Genomic DNA, 16,436 nt, shown 5'->3' with positions numbered 1-16,436 from the left:
TTTTTTTATTTTCTCTGAAGCCATCTAGTTTTTCTGACTGCTACTGATATTGTGGTTACTAATTTTCTAAACACTGGGATGTTTGACGCATCCCTGTCTCATCATGTCGTTGACTTAGCACCGCATATCCCCCTTGATGATCGTTGTAAGCCCCATTCTCTCATACTGTGTATAAACTGAAGCAAAGCATAGAATATGATAAAGGAGTGTTTCCATTATCATGTCTTTTTCTCCGTACAGGTATGTATAGCTGGAAGTCACTAGTATTTTTCTGGGTTGACCATAAGTGGTGTTTTTTCAGAAGCAACCATTATTTAACTTACACTTTTGTTACAGAGAAGCTGAGACTACAGTAGGAAGTCACTTTGCCAGTTGTTTAATTTCAGTATCTCAGTTAAACCTAGATTAAGTTTTTTGTGGTGCAAATTACTATGAATGTGATGACAAACTCTATTCCATAGCCCTGTGAGCTTACTGAAAATGTCCTACCACTTTCCACAACAATAAAATCCTAAGCAAAGTCTTAGCTTGCTCTGTTAAGTGCAAGTCCCTCGTGAATAGAGTGAAGGCTATTAGATTTGTAGTCTCACTGTTAAGTATTTTTATGGTAACGGTTTTATTATTCTAAGGTGATTAACAGGCTTCCTCTTTTTCTGCAAGTGATTGTGAGTTAGTCATTATTTTAGGCATCTACATTTTCATTATCAACATCTGATCATAAATAACTTGCAGTTTCTGAAGATACGAACACTACTTAGCAGAGAGTTACTATCCAGAAGACCAAATTCCCCTCTTTTCTCTGCAAATGCCTCCATGCATGAAGCAGTGCTTAATGCAGAAATGTTGACCACAGAATTATAGAATGGTTTGGGTTGGAAAGGACCTTAAGGACCACCCAGTTCCAACCCCCAGCCGTGTGTAGGGCTGCCCCCTGTGATCAGACTGCCCAGGGTCCCATCCAACATGATCTTGAGTGCCTGCAGGGATGGGGCACCACAGCTTCTCTGGGCAGCTGTGCCAGGGCCTCACTACCCTTTGAAGGAAAAAATTTCCTCCCAAAAGCTGATCTGAATCTCCCTTATTTTAGTTCACATCCATCCTCTCTTCAGACCATGGTCTTCTCTATCAGGCCATGTAAAAAGTTGATCTCCCTCCTGCTTGTAATCTCCATTTAAGTACTGGAAGGCCACAATGAGATCTCCCAGGAGCCTTCTCTTTTTTGACGACTAAATGTTTGAATCTTAGCATTGGAAGACTGAAAGCAATGAAGTGGCATTGTGTTCCCTTGATGTGTTTTGACACAGGTACCTTTTTCAGAGCAGGCACCCATGTGTTTAAGCTACATAGCTTGCCCTCTGCCATGGCGTATGTCTGTTCAGCTGTGATGATCTTAGATCCCACTGAGACATCATCATGAATTGGACATTGGGCTCTGTCACCAATTTTGTCCTTTCTTTCCAAGTTAAAAACTAATTTACTCTTGTTTTAAGTTCATCTTGATACTTTTTAAGTATCAACTTTGCCTACCAATGTGTATCTTCCACTCTTCTTATTCAGAGAATAAGTAGAATTCTTATTCTTATATACATATAAAGCTGATAGATAAAAAAGTGAAAAGCTCATCCTCTGTGACCTTTAGTGTTTTTATTTGTGTAAATTATTTGTTGAGACTTAATTTGTATGCAGTACTTGCCTTTTTCATTTTTTTATGCGTTAGTTTCTCTGGGAATGTTGCCCTGAGCATATTAATGCATAATTCACTGTTTCCTCTACCACTTCTTGTATCAAGCTAAATAACTTGGAATGACTTGGCATGGTCTAGTTTAATCTTCAGACTTCCTACAGAAGGTCAGAGAGAATTCAGAGCAATGGCAAGGAATGCAGGTTTCCAGCACATCATAGTACTGTGGCAGTTTTTTGACCTACTGTTACTAATTTTGATCAAAATTCAATAGATTTTTTGATGGTCGTCTTCAATAGGCCAAGCTCCTCATGCTATACCCCCAGTCATTACAAACCTCACAGAACCGTAGAATTTCTTCAGTAATGGTTGAGTATTTTTCTGCTTGTAGATGTGTTGTTGAAGTGTTCTAGCCATTTTTTGAGCAAAACCATGCCATGGAGAAGTGTTATGGCACAGTAGACTTTCTCAGTCATGAAAATATTGTCCATGTGAAAAATAGCTGCATTTAGAATTTCTTCAGTATTAGACCCTAATCTCATCTCACTTGTTTCCCATGCAATACTGTTCTAGATTTCTGTTTTTTGGTTCTCCTGGGTTTTTTTTGCTTTTTTTTTTTCCTCCATGAAAAATCAGGAGTGTTAATAGCTATTTGAAAAAATGTGATTGTTCGTTGAAGAATTAATTATGTTTTTATTTAGATGTATTTAAAAAATTAGGCAATTTTATAAATCTCCTTTCATCTATGCATTCCCTTACTTTTGCTCTAGGTTTTAAGTTTATTACATGTTGTCAATAAATCTAATTTTTTTTTTTTTTTTTAGGTCTTCTGCTGAGCCTGCTCTGTGATGCACTACTGACACAGTAAGTTTGAGAAGGAAAATACTATTAAATACTTTATTACTGTTTGAAAGATGGTGTAGTGTAAGATTTTTTTTTTGTATTTCTCAACCAACAAGGCTTTAGCAAGTTATTAAGGAGGAGAAGATTCAATTAAAAAGATATATCTGTTTTGTCCTCTCCAATTTCACCAACATTAGATCTCATGCAAAGAGATCACCATGTTTTTGATATTTTAACTTACAGATATAAAAAATATATGTAGCGAAATACATGATGAACAGTAAATCTAGCTAAGCAATTACTTTTACAGTTTTTGTGATATTGCTCTTCAGGTGTAATAAGAAGTCAAAGTGAACCTAAAGGTTTCCATTTAAAATGACATCATACTACTTTTTTTTTTTTTTTTCCTTTTAATGGTAACAAAATTGTTACCATTCAAGGAAAATTCCTTGAGGAAAAAAAATTAATATTTTCTAAACAGTAAAATATGAGGTTTATTCTTGTAACCAGCACAATTTGTTTGAACTCACATATGGTTATGCTACAGTTGTATGAGTGCTTACCACTTAGCTTTGAAATTGTGGTTCCAGTTTCATACCAATAAAACTGATTATTGCCCACTGATGATTTTTAAAGGGGACACAAGTCAGTTCAATTCATTTTGTTCTCTTCTCACTGCAATGTGGATTTCACCATTTTGTTCCCTTTACACCTGAAATGAGAGTGTTAATATGATTCTTTGGCAACTGGTGTAGCTAGCTAAAAACAATCTGCCTGTTCACATTGGAGTTGCTGAAGTTATAAAAATCAAATGTGCATGGCAGTCTGAAAATAGTTAAGTAGACTGTATTTTGAAGTGCTTAATAGCAGAGGCAAGAATAAAGTGGTCTTTCAGGTAAGTCAGTGGAGTTCTTGCAGCTGCCTTCATTGTGGTGGAATTAGACCTTACATTTTAGAAAATATGATGAATGAGAGAATGTATCTGCATAAGGTGTTTTTGAAAAATGCTTGCCTCTTTCACCCTGGAGATGTTTGTTAAAACTGTCAGATTCTACCATAACATCTCAACAGTGACTGCAGTCTACAATTTGTATTGCATTCATACGGCAGTAGAGGCTTGGATGTCTCCAAGTTGCTGATATGTTTAAGATGCCCATCTTAAACACGTTGTGTGCTGTGACGATATTCTTATAGTTCTCAGCTAACCTGGGTTTTGCAACACTCTGACCCTGCTTTGGTAGTTCTGCTGGTGCTTCTGTGCTGTTTGCATGTCTGAAAGGTGACTGTGAATTTCAGATCTTGAATTCTATTTTGAATGCACCAACTGATGAGAGGTGAGGAGAATTTACAAATTGTACTGAGAGATTTCATGGCCTTAGGTATTTGTGCTACATCTTAGAAGAAGAATAGTTGCAACTTTGTTATCATGCTTTTTCCAGAACAGGCTAGACAGAAGTTGTAGTTGAATGTCATCAAGAATGAAAAAATACATTAAAATGTTGTTTTCTCTCCTCCCTCCCTATTTCATTGATTCCTCTTTTGATCTTTTGGGGGTTTTTGTTTTTTGTTTTTGAGAGGAGGAAGGTTACAAATAATTCTGTTTTCATTATGAAATTACAGGACAAAACTTTAATTAAACAGTTTGTACAGAAAGCAATTAAGATACCAAATGTTTTTCTCTTTCTAGCTGAATAGTTATGTCTTGTCTGAAGAAACACCAGTTGCATTGTGTATTTGTGTAGGAGGTTAAATCTTGTGTCAGAGGTTTGTAATTGACAGTTACAGTATGTTCCTGCAGCAGTTCCAGTGCCATTAAAAAAAAAAAAAAAAAAAAAAGCCAAACAGCAACAAAAAAGATTTTGCTGTAAATCTCTCAGTAGGTTTGGGTGCATTTTAAACCTCCACAAATGCAGTCTACTGGCTCCCAACATTTTGCATTCAAGTGTCTTAAAGCATCTCAGCAAAACAGTAACAATTAGTTCCTGGGATGTTTCCTATAAAAGGATTAAAAATATTTCACTTACTCTGATATAAACTAACTCAGGTCAGGAAACCTTGAGGTCAAATCATATAGATTCCAGAGGGCAAATATTTTAAAAGCCTAAGTCAAATTGAGAGCTGGGAGTTGCGTAGGCTGATGCGAGATTGTTATGAGGCCTTTGCAATTTTATAGAAGCTCTTTGGTAAAGAGGGACTCTGATTCCTCTGAAGCAAAAGTATCCTTTGCATTAGTTTTTGTTAACTGTGGAAAGTTTCACAGCTGTAAATGGAGAGTAAAAATAAGAGAAGAAAAAGATTGTACATCTGAGCGCTTCTCACATGAAAATAAAGCATACTGCTGCTTGTAAGCATCTTTAATACTGCAAGTTCTGACCTGATTGAATTGTTCTGGCATTAAAATGTAGGAGAGGATCAAGACTGGGAATTGTAATTCTCTCTCTCTTTTTTCTTTTTTTTTTAAATGGAAATCTCTCCTCTGTATGAACAGTTACTCCTGTTGAACTTTGTTACAGAGTTTGCAGGTGGTATTTAGGTAGCTGTTGCAGGGCTAGCTCCACATCACTAATTGTGCTGAACTTACTTAACTTTGTCATGGCTTCTAGTAGGGCAAAGGCATCAAGAATTGTTGCATTCTAGTGGGACAAATGCAAGGGTGAAAATGAAGAGGCTGAAGAAAATTCATGGGAACTAAATTAAAAGCAGTATAAAGTGACATTAGGATAACCTGGAAGGGCTCTGCCTTTTGCCTTTACTCTATTGCGTTTTGGTATCTACTTCTAGGCTGTGGCGAGATGCCAGTGTCAGATGAACTCCATCGCATAGAACTGATTGATATATTTTTTTCCACCTTTGAAGGTCTATTTTATTTTTGTTGTAGGATCCTCATAGTTGTGGTGCAGTGTAGTCCAGATAAAATTTCTAAGAAGTACATTGTTATCATGAGCCAAAGAGTCATTGTCTAGGAATAGTTACTATTTCTGTTTAGGACTGAGAGAGAAAGCTGGAGTCAAGAGGAACATGTCTGGGCAGAAGCGTGCCTTCCTGTATAATGAATTAAAATTTCTACTCTGGCACCCTGTACTAAGCTATACCTTTTACTGAATTATCTGTAATACACAAGGTGAGGTCAAGACTTTCAGCTTCCTATAACATCTAGGAATGAATTATCCAAAATTCATTTGTCATCTAAATGAGAACAAGAACAGCTTTTCAAGGAACTAGACAACAAACCAAGTCAAAACATTGTTCTTATCACCTCTTGGTGAGAAATGGAAGCAACTAAAAGCACTAGTTTATACTCTTCTTGGGAAAATCTTGACATTTGTCATGTCAGTGCACTTTTTTTTTTTTAAATGCATAGACATTCCAAATTACAGTTGTTTCATATAAAAGAGGAGGATTATTGAAGATGGTGTAAATCACTGACTTTTGAATAGAACATTTTTCTTCTGGCTTGACAATAAATCAGGAACAATAGGGATGTTTGTCTTTAACTTGCTCTGTAAAACAGCATTTGTCTCAACAAGTTTGTCAGGCAGTGTCTGTTGATTCATGACTTCATACAAATAGTGGAAGGAACAATTACTGTTCTCCAAAGAAAACAAACATATTCATAGGTATGTGGCAATTTTGCTGGGAATCACGCATCAGGCAAGTTAATATAGAAAGCAAAATAGAAAATAAAACATAAAAATCCCCAAAGCTTAAGCCAAGAATTCAGAAAAGATTAAGCTGAGGTTGTTGGTTGTTCACAGGAAAACACAGCACATCCGACTTTTGAGTGGTTAACAAGTACAGTAATATGAAGAATAGATGTCGCTGTAGCGCTTTTATTTCTTGATTGTGATTGTTCTTCCATTGTTCCTTTATGGTGTTTGTGAAGGAACACATATGAAAAGAAAATGAAGATGAGATTTCCTTAGGAAGTGGCTTCTTTCTCTCTGTCTTGTTTTGGTTTTTTGCTTTGATACTGTATGTGATAGAGCTTTGCTGTTTGTGATTGATGGAGAAAAAGATTAGTGAGTCTGAAGTGGTGGAAAGATTGAGAACGTTCTGGTTGGAGGCTGTGTAATAATTCTCTTAAAAGGAATATGAGAAGAAAAATCCTGACCTCTTTGAGGTCAATGGCAAAGTTACCACTGACTTTATTAGGATAAGGATAGCACCTTGTAGATGAAGAGTTAAGGAAGATAGAGGCAAGAGAGTCAGAGATCTTACGTGTCCAGAGGGAATGATAGTTTTTAAGAGAAATAATCTTCACAAGGCTGATGCTTATTTCTATTAAGAGATAATAGGAAGCACTTGAGTGCCACAAGATTTCTGTTTTTTCAATAGGAAAACTGTAACCAGAATGTATTATCTTTTCTTTAAGTGTATAGTGCTTAAAACACTATAACAACACATATATGAACAACCAAGGAACTGGGAAAAAAAACAAAGCAAGAAAACCTGAGCTTTGTAGTACACTGTTCAATTTCAGTTCTTGTAACCTTCATTTGGAAGGCGAGCAAGGAATAAATCTAGACATGGCAAGTATAATTGTAAGACAGTTTCCTCAGATTTCACTTAAAAAAAAAAAAAAAAAAAGATTTATCAATACTTAGAGTCGATAAGAGTGAGTGACATTAATTATATTGAGTGTTAGTATTAAATGATTAAATTTCTGGAATCAGTTCTACATTAGAATAACCCGGAAACAAGTCAGAATTTCTATTTATAAAATAATTTGGTATGTTCCCCATTGGAAATATTCCAAAATAATTTAAAGTAAACATAAATGATCCAGAAAACTCCTCAGCTTGCTTTCTTAAAGTTATCAAGTGGAGGTGATAACAAAGGTATGCTGATTTAGGAGCATTTTCTCCTGGCAGCATGCCACTTACTACCTTAAATTTTTTCAGTTGCTGACCTTACAAAAGAGACTCTTTTCTGAAAGGGTACTGAGAATGATTACTGAAATTCAGTTATATTCTCTTTGCCTAGTGCCAAATGGGAATATATACTTAAATCATGTGTGGACTGAGAGTCTTTTTCTGATTAGTCAAAGTTTGTGGTTTGTTTTTGCTTTCCATTTATCAGTATTTTTACATTACACTAGCTTGTCATATTGTTGAATGCTTCCTCTAAGGCTTTTCCTTAAGATAAAGTACATTTTAATCTTTTCTACAGCTCTGATTTATTCTTTATTCTATCTGAACCATTGCAAAGTAGAGGGTTTCCTGGGGAATAATTATATTTCATCATGAATCAATTCTTATTACTTATATTTGTCCACAATTGAAAAAAAAATACCTTTTCCTGTCAGAAGGAGTGTGTATGTTGCTTCTCTAGTGCATAATATGCAACCAAAATAAAATTGAAATACCAGTTTTATTTACTGCAATATTAGCCAACATACACTAGCATAGTTACCTTCTCAGTTTAAAAAATGTCTTCATGTTTTATTGAGAAAACATGGAAGTCAATTTGGTATTCATGGCATGCAGTGACATGGATTGATTGTTTTCCTTGGATAGTAAATCTACTGAAGCTTGTGAACCAATAGTGAGTTTTATTTACTGGTGTTTATTGATTCTTGTGCTATTTATCCCCTCATATGCAGTTCAGGAAGAACAATAATAACTTAAGCACACCAATCTTCTGAGCTACTGAGCCGTATTACATTTGCTTGTCTAAACATAAAGCTATAAAGCATAAAAAGCTATTTAAGACATTTCTGCATTTAATTGCCATCTTGAAGTCTCGCAACCACTGAGAAGTGTACCATCTCTTCAAATAAAAACAAAATCATCAAGCAGTTTTTCTGTGACTGTTCTTTGGTTGTAAAGGACAGGATCCAAAAGGCATAAACTTTTATACAGGACTGTCTCTAAGAACAATCAGTAGGAAACTTAAGAACTTTCTTCAGATTGACATAAAACTTTTGTTGACATAAGTAAGATTGTAGAAAGTCAAACACTCTGGAAGTTTCAGAAAAAATGTGCTGATCTGTGAACCTATCAAGAAAGGATTTACCTAAATGCTGTTCTCTCAATATGATACTAGTAAATGTCTTGCTTATAGGGTGGCTATTTTTTTTCTAAAGTTGTATCACTCCATATATAATGATAATTAACTGTTAGAAAACCTCATGTTCCCTCTAAAGTTTGGATAAACATTCAGACCTGAACTGTTCATGTTACATTACCTATTTTAGACAGGAACATACAGGAAGATCTTGTTCAGCTTCTAGTTGTTTCTATAAAACACACATTTCTGTATCTACATAATAAATTTAGAGCCACTTCACAGCCAATTTCCTCTTGTTTCTGAGATATGTGTAAACATATCTCAGGTGTTAGAACTGCTGTGAGGTATCCTAGGATGCTCCTTAAATCCTGGACCCCATTTTACTTAGGCTTGGTCATTGTGCAGCCACTGAAATGGTTTTATGGAACACTGTAGGGGAATTGTAGACACAGGGCTATCCAAGTGAATGAGCTATGCATATCTAAATCAGAGCTTGCGTTATTTGTGAATGTACCTTGGTGGATCAGAAAATCTCTTACTTTGTTATTACTTTCTTTATGTTTAATGAAAATTTAAACTCTTCTTAAAGATTCTGGAGATGAGAAGGAGGGAGGTGAGACAGAAAATGTGTGACAGAATAATGGATAAAACTGTCGTAAGAAGTGTGCTTTTATAGAAATGTTTTTTAGATAATCAACGTATGACTTGTGAAAATATAAAGAGGAAATATTGGGAGAAAATTTCCGTGTTAATTTGCTATGGAATAAAATACAGGATTCCTCCTAGACATCCATCCTTCTTCAAAAGTATTTTCTTATCTCTTGGAAGCTTTTCATTTTAGCTACTATTCTGTCTTTTCTGTTTTTTTTTTTTTTTTTTTTTTTTTTTTTTGTCATTAATTTATAAAATATGAGAAAATCTTCATGTGTACGCTCGTAACAGTGTGATAATTTAGTCTTCTTCCCTGACAGTCTCCTACCTGTCAAGCTTTTCTGGGGTGGATCACTCCTGATTGCTGCTTTGGATGTTTCTCAAAACGTAATTGGATTCTGAATAGGTCACACATATTCCTGCTATTTTACAGCAAATACACAGGTTACAAACAGCTTGAAAAATATTTGTCAGCTTATTTTTCTGACATAGATATATATTACTGGTATACTGTTTTTGCTTTACAAGTTCGCTCCAAAAAAGACTATCTTTTAGTAAGCCATATTTTGTGGTATGGTCTGGGTTTGTGCTGCAGCCTTTTCCAGTTAGTGTGAAGGTAATACAGTAGCCTTTAATGTCTCATTGGTTTTCTGTTTTCATGGGATTTGTAGGTAATGTGCTTATGGTAAATTTGATCGAACTGGCTAATAAGTTCAGAAGTAGTTCAAAGGTGTGCCTAGATGTGTCTTGCTTCCACAACAGAGGGCCTGAAAATTAATACCGTAAACACAGCCTTAGAGAAAGCTACAGGAGACTAGAAAATGCTAGAAATATATAAATTCATCTCAATAAAAATTTCTGGAGTAAAATAGTTCTATTGTACCGTACAAGATGATACTCATAAGTCTAAAAACTACAAAGCACAAAAAAAAATTCACTGACATAAATATTCTCAGTCAGTTTAATAGAGTAATGTTGGCTGTATATTTGAAATTCATGAAGCTTTCATTTTGTGATTATCAGCATGTATTGGAAGTAATTTAGATGAACGAAAATTCATTTTCAGTAATTAATTGTCAAATTATTCTGCTTTCAGTTGCATTTCCATCCTTTCTGTTCTGGGGGAGAGAAATATATCTTCTCCGTTAGCACTGAAGATTAGAATAGAGAATAGTGAGGGTTCATTAACTCCTGTTTATATTTCAGAAACCAGTTTTAAAGTGAAAGAATACTATTGAGATACAGATTTTAAAAAAGCAGCACAGTTTTCTTCTAGTGGAGCAGCTATTTGCAAATATATCCTCTTAACTCCTGCTACAATTAAATGCAAACCTCTACTACATGAACATATTGAATCCAGGTGTGAGCTCAGTCCTTCCTCTCTTCTGGACCATTCATACAAGTGTCCCTTTGTTGTTTGAACTTGTACAGCAGTTGTCATCAAACTACTACTCCTGATGATTTCAGAGGCCAGTCATTATTCAGACCAAAGAATTTTATATTTATAACTTGCTCATAAATACAGCTAAGTGGTAGCTTAGTAGCTTAGTTATAACATACTGTATTTGTATTTGTAAGAGGTTCAACAAAGCAAAGTGCAAGGTTTTGCACTTGAGCCGGAGGAATCCCAGGCATCCATACAGACTGGAAGGAGCAATCCTTGAGAGCAGCCCTGTAGAAGAGGACCTGGCAGTTTTGATGGATGAAATTCTTAACATGAGCCAGCAGTGTGCTCTTGCAGCTTGGAAAGCAAATGGCATCCTGGGCTCCATCAGAAGAGGGGTGGCCAGTAGGGACAGGGAGGTGATTGTCCCCCTCTGCTCTTGTGAGGCCCCATCTGGAGTACTGTGTCCAGGTCTGGAGCCCCCAGTGCAAGAAAGACAGGGAGCTGTTTTAGAGGATCCAGAAGAGAGCCAACGAAGATCAGGGGACTGATGCACCTCCCCTAAGGATACAGGCTGAGGGAGCTGGGCTTGTTCAGCCTGGAGAAAAGAAGGCTGCGGGGTGACCTCATTGCAGCATTTCAATACCTAAAGGGAGCCTAAAAACAGGAGGGGAATCAACTCTTTGAAAGGGTAGATAACTGCAGGACAAGGGGAAGTGGTTTTAAGTTGAGGGAGGGAAGGTTTAAGTTGGATGTCAGGGGAAAGTTCTTTACAGAGAGAGTGGTGAGGTGCTGGAATAGGCTGTTCCATACCTGACAGTGTTTTCTCATCTTCTAAGAATATTTTGGAAAAAAAAATAATTAGGTTTTATTTGGCTTTCTGATCAGCAGATAAATTAAAACAGGAAATATACTGGAGAAATATACTGGATTTAAGGTTTTATAACATGATAATAAACCTTTTACTGCTTTAGTGCATTTCTTGTAACCTTTTTGCAGATTTGGTTAGTGTTTTAAGTCTTTCAAAATATTTTTGTTATTAAAATTCAGTTAGCAAATGTCATTATACTCTTACTTTTGGACAGTATATTCTTGACATGCTGCTTAATGGAAAACTTGCAGTAGAATTTTCCTGCTAAGTTTGGGAAGATGTTTATTGTTAATATCAATCAAGAAATTTTATGAATATTATAAGGAGTTTACTCTTTGTACATAATTTTTTTTTTTTTTTGTTTAGTTGTGTTTTGTTTTTTTTTCTGTTGTAGAAATGTCGGTAGATTTTTTTTTTCTTTTTCCATCAAAAGTACATCACAGTTCTTCAAAACAAGTAATTTCACAGAGTTCTATTTAAAAATAACCACCACAGTATCTTAAGAGGGCTGAAAGCTTTTGTTCCTTTTCAAACTGTTTACAGTTGCATATCACAGCTGTTAAAAAACACCATTATTGAATGGAAATATCTTGTCAGCTCAGAGAGTCTAACAGCTAAAGATAGTCAATGAGGTTTTTAGCGCAGAGTTTTACTTTAGATTCTTAAGCACTGCCAAGACTCAGCCAAGGACACCCATTGCTCTCTCCTATCAGTCACTTGGGAATAGTCAGAATGCCAAGTGGAACAGGCTGTAACAAGGCAAGGTGCTGATATGTGCTGCCCATTCATTTTAAGGTCAGGTTCAGTGACAACACAGTGAGAGTCAGTCAACAATAAAATATTGTCTAGTTCTGAAGAGGACTTGTGTTTGTTTTTTGTGACTGCAAATCACAGTTTGAACCTTTTTGCATTGAGGAAAGCAAAGATTTTGTCACTTGAAGTTAATTTCGAAGGGAAGGAGAAGCTGTAGGTTCTGTCAGCCAATAACTGATTTATCAGGCAGAGCACATAACATCAAGTGTAGCAAACGTAAGCAACCTTTACTTCAGAGTCTCTCATCACAATAAAACCAGTTTCAAAATTCCTATTCCTTTTGAAAGGGTAGCAGATTTTGCTGTCACCCACGACAGGTCCCTTCTTCCTGAGGCAGAAAGCTTCAAAGTGAGACCAAAGCTGTGAAAAGTAGGTAAGTTCTGGATAGCAACTGGATCTCATTCACACAGGAAAGAAGAGTGTTGTGAATAGACAGACTAAAAGAATAATCTGGTACTTAACCAAGTCCTTGAAGAGAATAAAGGAAGTACTGTATTTCTAGCTATCTAACTGTATCCCTCTCCAGTGGCAGTTTACTCTAAAACTGCACATATATTCTGTGAGTAAACATTCCTCTGCAACAGTTATGTGTTCAAGATATTTAGGAGAGATGCCTCAGTATCTGTGGAAATGATTATGTTTTTTGACCTCAACTGTGCCAGGCGCAGCACGTTCTGCACTACCAGAGAATCAACACCTTGCAGTATCAGACTCCTTAGTGATATGCCTTTATGTCTTGGCAAAACCTCTTACTAAGCACAACCAAGCAGTGGTACACCATACATCACAGTTGTCAGCCAGTCAGCATGCACTGACCACAGGGACTAAACAGTGGCTGGTTGAACATTTCTGCTTTAAAACTGTGTGGTTCCCAATGCCTTAGCAAAAAGATAATTTCAGTAACATTTACTATGAGAGCTCCCTGCTATCTTGTATTTGGAGTGCATCTTATTGTTTCATGTGACCTGATCTAGAGTATGCCATATAGATTAAAAAATTCCTTATTCATAGACTAGTTCTTGTCATTTCAGACAAGAGAGAACATTACAGGATGCCAATATCTAGTATTGTGTCTATCACTTCTAATCAAGGCAATGTGATTGTTCTTTAAGAAGTTAAGTACCATTACCATGTTCTCCTTGAATTAACAGTTCAACACTTTTTTCAGTACTTTTCCTAATGAAAATGTCATTTTTATGTTGTTGCACAAACTAGGAATGTTTCATTATTTCTGAAGATCTCCCTATTTTATAGTAAAATATTTTTTAAGGCTTAAGATTTGTAAAATGTCAAATGGCTGTAGCTGCCATTTAACTGCCATTGTCATGCTGCCTGTGCTCTGAGTATTATTGCTTTATTAGTAGATCTGCTAATACAAGTAATGTGGATCAGGTAGCTTTCTAAACTTTTATTTGCTTTAATAACAGCGAATACTAAATTTCACTGGAGGAATTTAAGGAAAAAAACTCAAGTCATGATGATTAATTAACTTTACTGTGCTAATAACGCTGAAGTCTTTAAAACGTTCTGTGTATTTGAAAGTTTTATGCAGAGTTCTACAGAGCATTTGCTTAGAGCCATTCATGCTCTTCTGCTGAGTGCACGCACTAACTTCTTGAGACAAACTTTTGCTTGTTTTGAAGCTGCCTGTGTTCTCAAATAAATATTTATACTGGCAATTACCCCGTTTGTTTACCAGTCATTCACAGATTGGACTGCATTTGGAAAAATAATTGCCTTGTATAAAGATGTTGTTTATTCTTTGACTGCATGTTTCTGCATTGCCCCTGTAGATGGCATTTCTAAAAACAATTCCAGATGGAAGATATTCCTGTATTCTCCAGTTGCTTTAAAAATAGATGCCTCTTTGTGATTCACAGGGATCTCTGTGCACCTCTGAGTTGACCTGAGCTATAAACACGTTATAAATAAAGTGTGCTAAAACAGTAGATATGCATTTTTTTTGCCAATTGTCTTACTGGTTTGTTTTTTTCTCCTGTGAGACATTAGAAGTAAATAAATCCTATCTAGAATTAGATAGTTTTTAGAAAAGAGTATCTTAAGGGGCTTTGTGTGTGTTGGTTTTGTTGGGTATTTTTTTTTTTTAATTTGTTTACAGAAAAGCTGTAATCAGAATAAATTCATGAATCAGTTCACAGTTGTCAAGCTACAAATCTTCGTTTAAGGCACTGGAAGACTTAATTCTGTGCGTTAAGATGAAATAGCCTTTTATACACAGAGACATGTCTTGTTCAATCTGCAAATACTGTAGCATGAAAATATAAGCTTTTTCATGGTGACAGATGATGGAAAAGCACTCCAACCTGAAGGCTGTAGTAGATCAGGAGTCCTCCTGTTAGTCTTCCCTGCACTCTGAGCTACTAGATGCAAAATACCTTGTTCTTAATTGGTTGTGCCCTTAAGAGTTCAAATGACAAGAGAGCTCCTTGATATGGCTTATCTCTTGATTGATGTGAGAAGAATCATTCTGACACGTTTCCCACGTAGCTCCTAATCATGCTGTAAAATCTTTGGCTTTATCAAGCAAAGTGATCATCCATTATAACATCATCACTTGCTGATGATTTCCTTGAGTTTCCTGTTAAAAATGAGGTGTTCAGAGAGTCAGCTTTGGCATCCAGGCTCAAAGATGATTACTGTATGGAATCTTTTTAAGGTGGATATCCTGTTCTTATCAAGACTATACGGTCAGACTTGTCTTTTTGGTTCTTCAAATACTTGATAACCTTTGTGTGTTTCCTAAACAGTTACTCATCAGAAATGTCTGTTACTTTCCAAAATGTTTAGTGCTTCAAAATACTTCAGAAATGTTTAAGAACTAAGTATCTCAGAACTTTTAATGGGCAGTGTCATAAAATGTGGCCTCTTTCTCAGTGGAAGATAAACAAACCAGTCTATTGCCCAACTAGTTAAAAGAGATCTGCAAGCTGCTGTCAGTTTTCAACTTCTCTGCTAGAGTAAAGGAAATATGAAAGGGTATCTAATAATAACATGAACCAAACTCCTCCTTGCTTTAGCAGCCATGTTGTTAATAGAGCTACAGATGGGTGAATTCTTCTCAAGCTGACTAAAGATGAGAAATGCTAAGTTAAAACTTGTGTAGGCCTCATTTAATCTTAAAGTGTGGCATTTGTGAAACAATGGTGTGAAATATGATCTGTACCTTTCAACAAAACTGAATGAAAGAGAAGCAGAATAATGGGTCATGAGGAGAGTATGAGCACTCTTGGATTGGTTTTGTTGTACAACTACTGCAGCCATGGAAGCTTCTCTCTTCTCTTTTCTGAGGCTACAGGCTTAGCAGACGTGATGAGGACTCATTCCTCTAATAAAGCTTTTCAGCATTTTTGCTGTATGGCCATCATATAGGAAAAGTTGCTACCTACAGAAACTGCTGGGAGAAGGAAAGGTCAGACTGAGTGCATTTTTGAGATAAAGGAAATGTAAGTTTCATAAGAAATAACACTGAGGAGCAAGTGCTTAATAAAACAGCAGGAGGGGAAAGTAAGAGTTTAGATATTTTCATATGAGATCTGCTTTCTTGGTTATCATTGGATAGGGAAGGGAAGATTATTTGGGGGTAAACAGATCTCACACAGACAATATACATTAAAATGTATAACATTCAGTTATAAAGCATTTCATTACTCTGTTCTGGGGGCTGATTTATGGTAAAACAGCACACAGCAGTTTTTGACGTTTCTAGGGTTTACGAAGTAATATAATATTCTCTGAATGTTTTCAAAACATAAAATACCTGGTAAAATGACCAAATAATTTACAGAGGATATGGGTTGGTGCGGTTTTTAATTTTTTTCCAAAAAGAATTTCTGTAATTCCAACTATTGAAAAAGTTTAATGAAAGCTTGCTGTTTGAGTTCTGAACTTTTTCCACTTTTATAAATATTCTGATTTGCAATTCCAGTATTATCAAGATGGTATAATTTTGCCTACCAAAGTTTGATTTTGTCTGAAGAGCTTCTTTATTTTAAAGTGAAGTGCTTGTCAGAAAACTAGGCACTTCACACAGTCCCAAACATCGCAGAGATTTAAGAGGTGGTGTTAGCTTTGTAAACATCCACTGCTTTATGTACACCTTGTTTTGCCCCATGCCCTGCCATAAAAGAAAGATACATGCAGTGTTACTTCCAAAGGAAGAAATA

General features: G+C 35.9%; 1 long non-coding RNA gene across 5 annotated transcripts in view; it reads left to right on the top strand.

Moving 5' to 3' along the window:
• The window catches only part of LOC125688616 (uncharacterized), a 449,093-nt gene that overhangs the window by 119,255 nt on the left and 313,402 nt on the right, over positions 1 to 16,436 (top strand). For all 5 annotated transcript variants that reach the window (XR_007374813.1, XR_007374812.1, XR_007374809.1 and 2 more), the window contains exon 3: positions 2,506 to 2,545. This is a non-coding gene — a long non-coding RNA (uncharacterized LOC125688616). The remainder of the gene's footprint in view (positions 1 to 2,505; positions 2,546 to 16,436) is intronic.

This window comes from Lagopus muta, chromosome 2 (genome assembly GCF_023343835.1).
Source record: "Lagopus muta isolate bLagMut1 chromosome 2, bLagMut1 primary, whole genome shotgun sequence".
In the NCBI taxonomy this organism is placed as follows: Eukaryota; Metazoa; Chordata; class Aves; order Galliformes; family Phasianidae; genus Lagopus; species Lagopus muta.
Note: the sequence above shows the minus strand (reverse complement) of the source record. Positions and strands in the feature narration are given on the sequence as shown.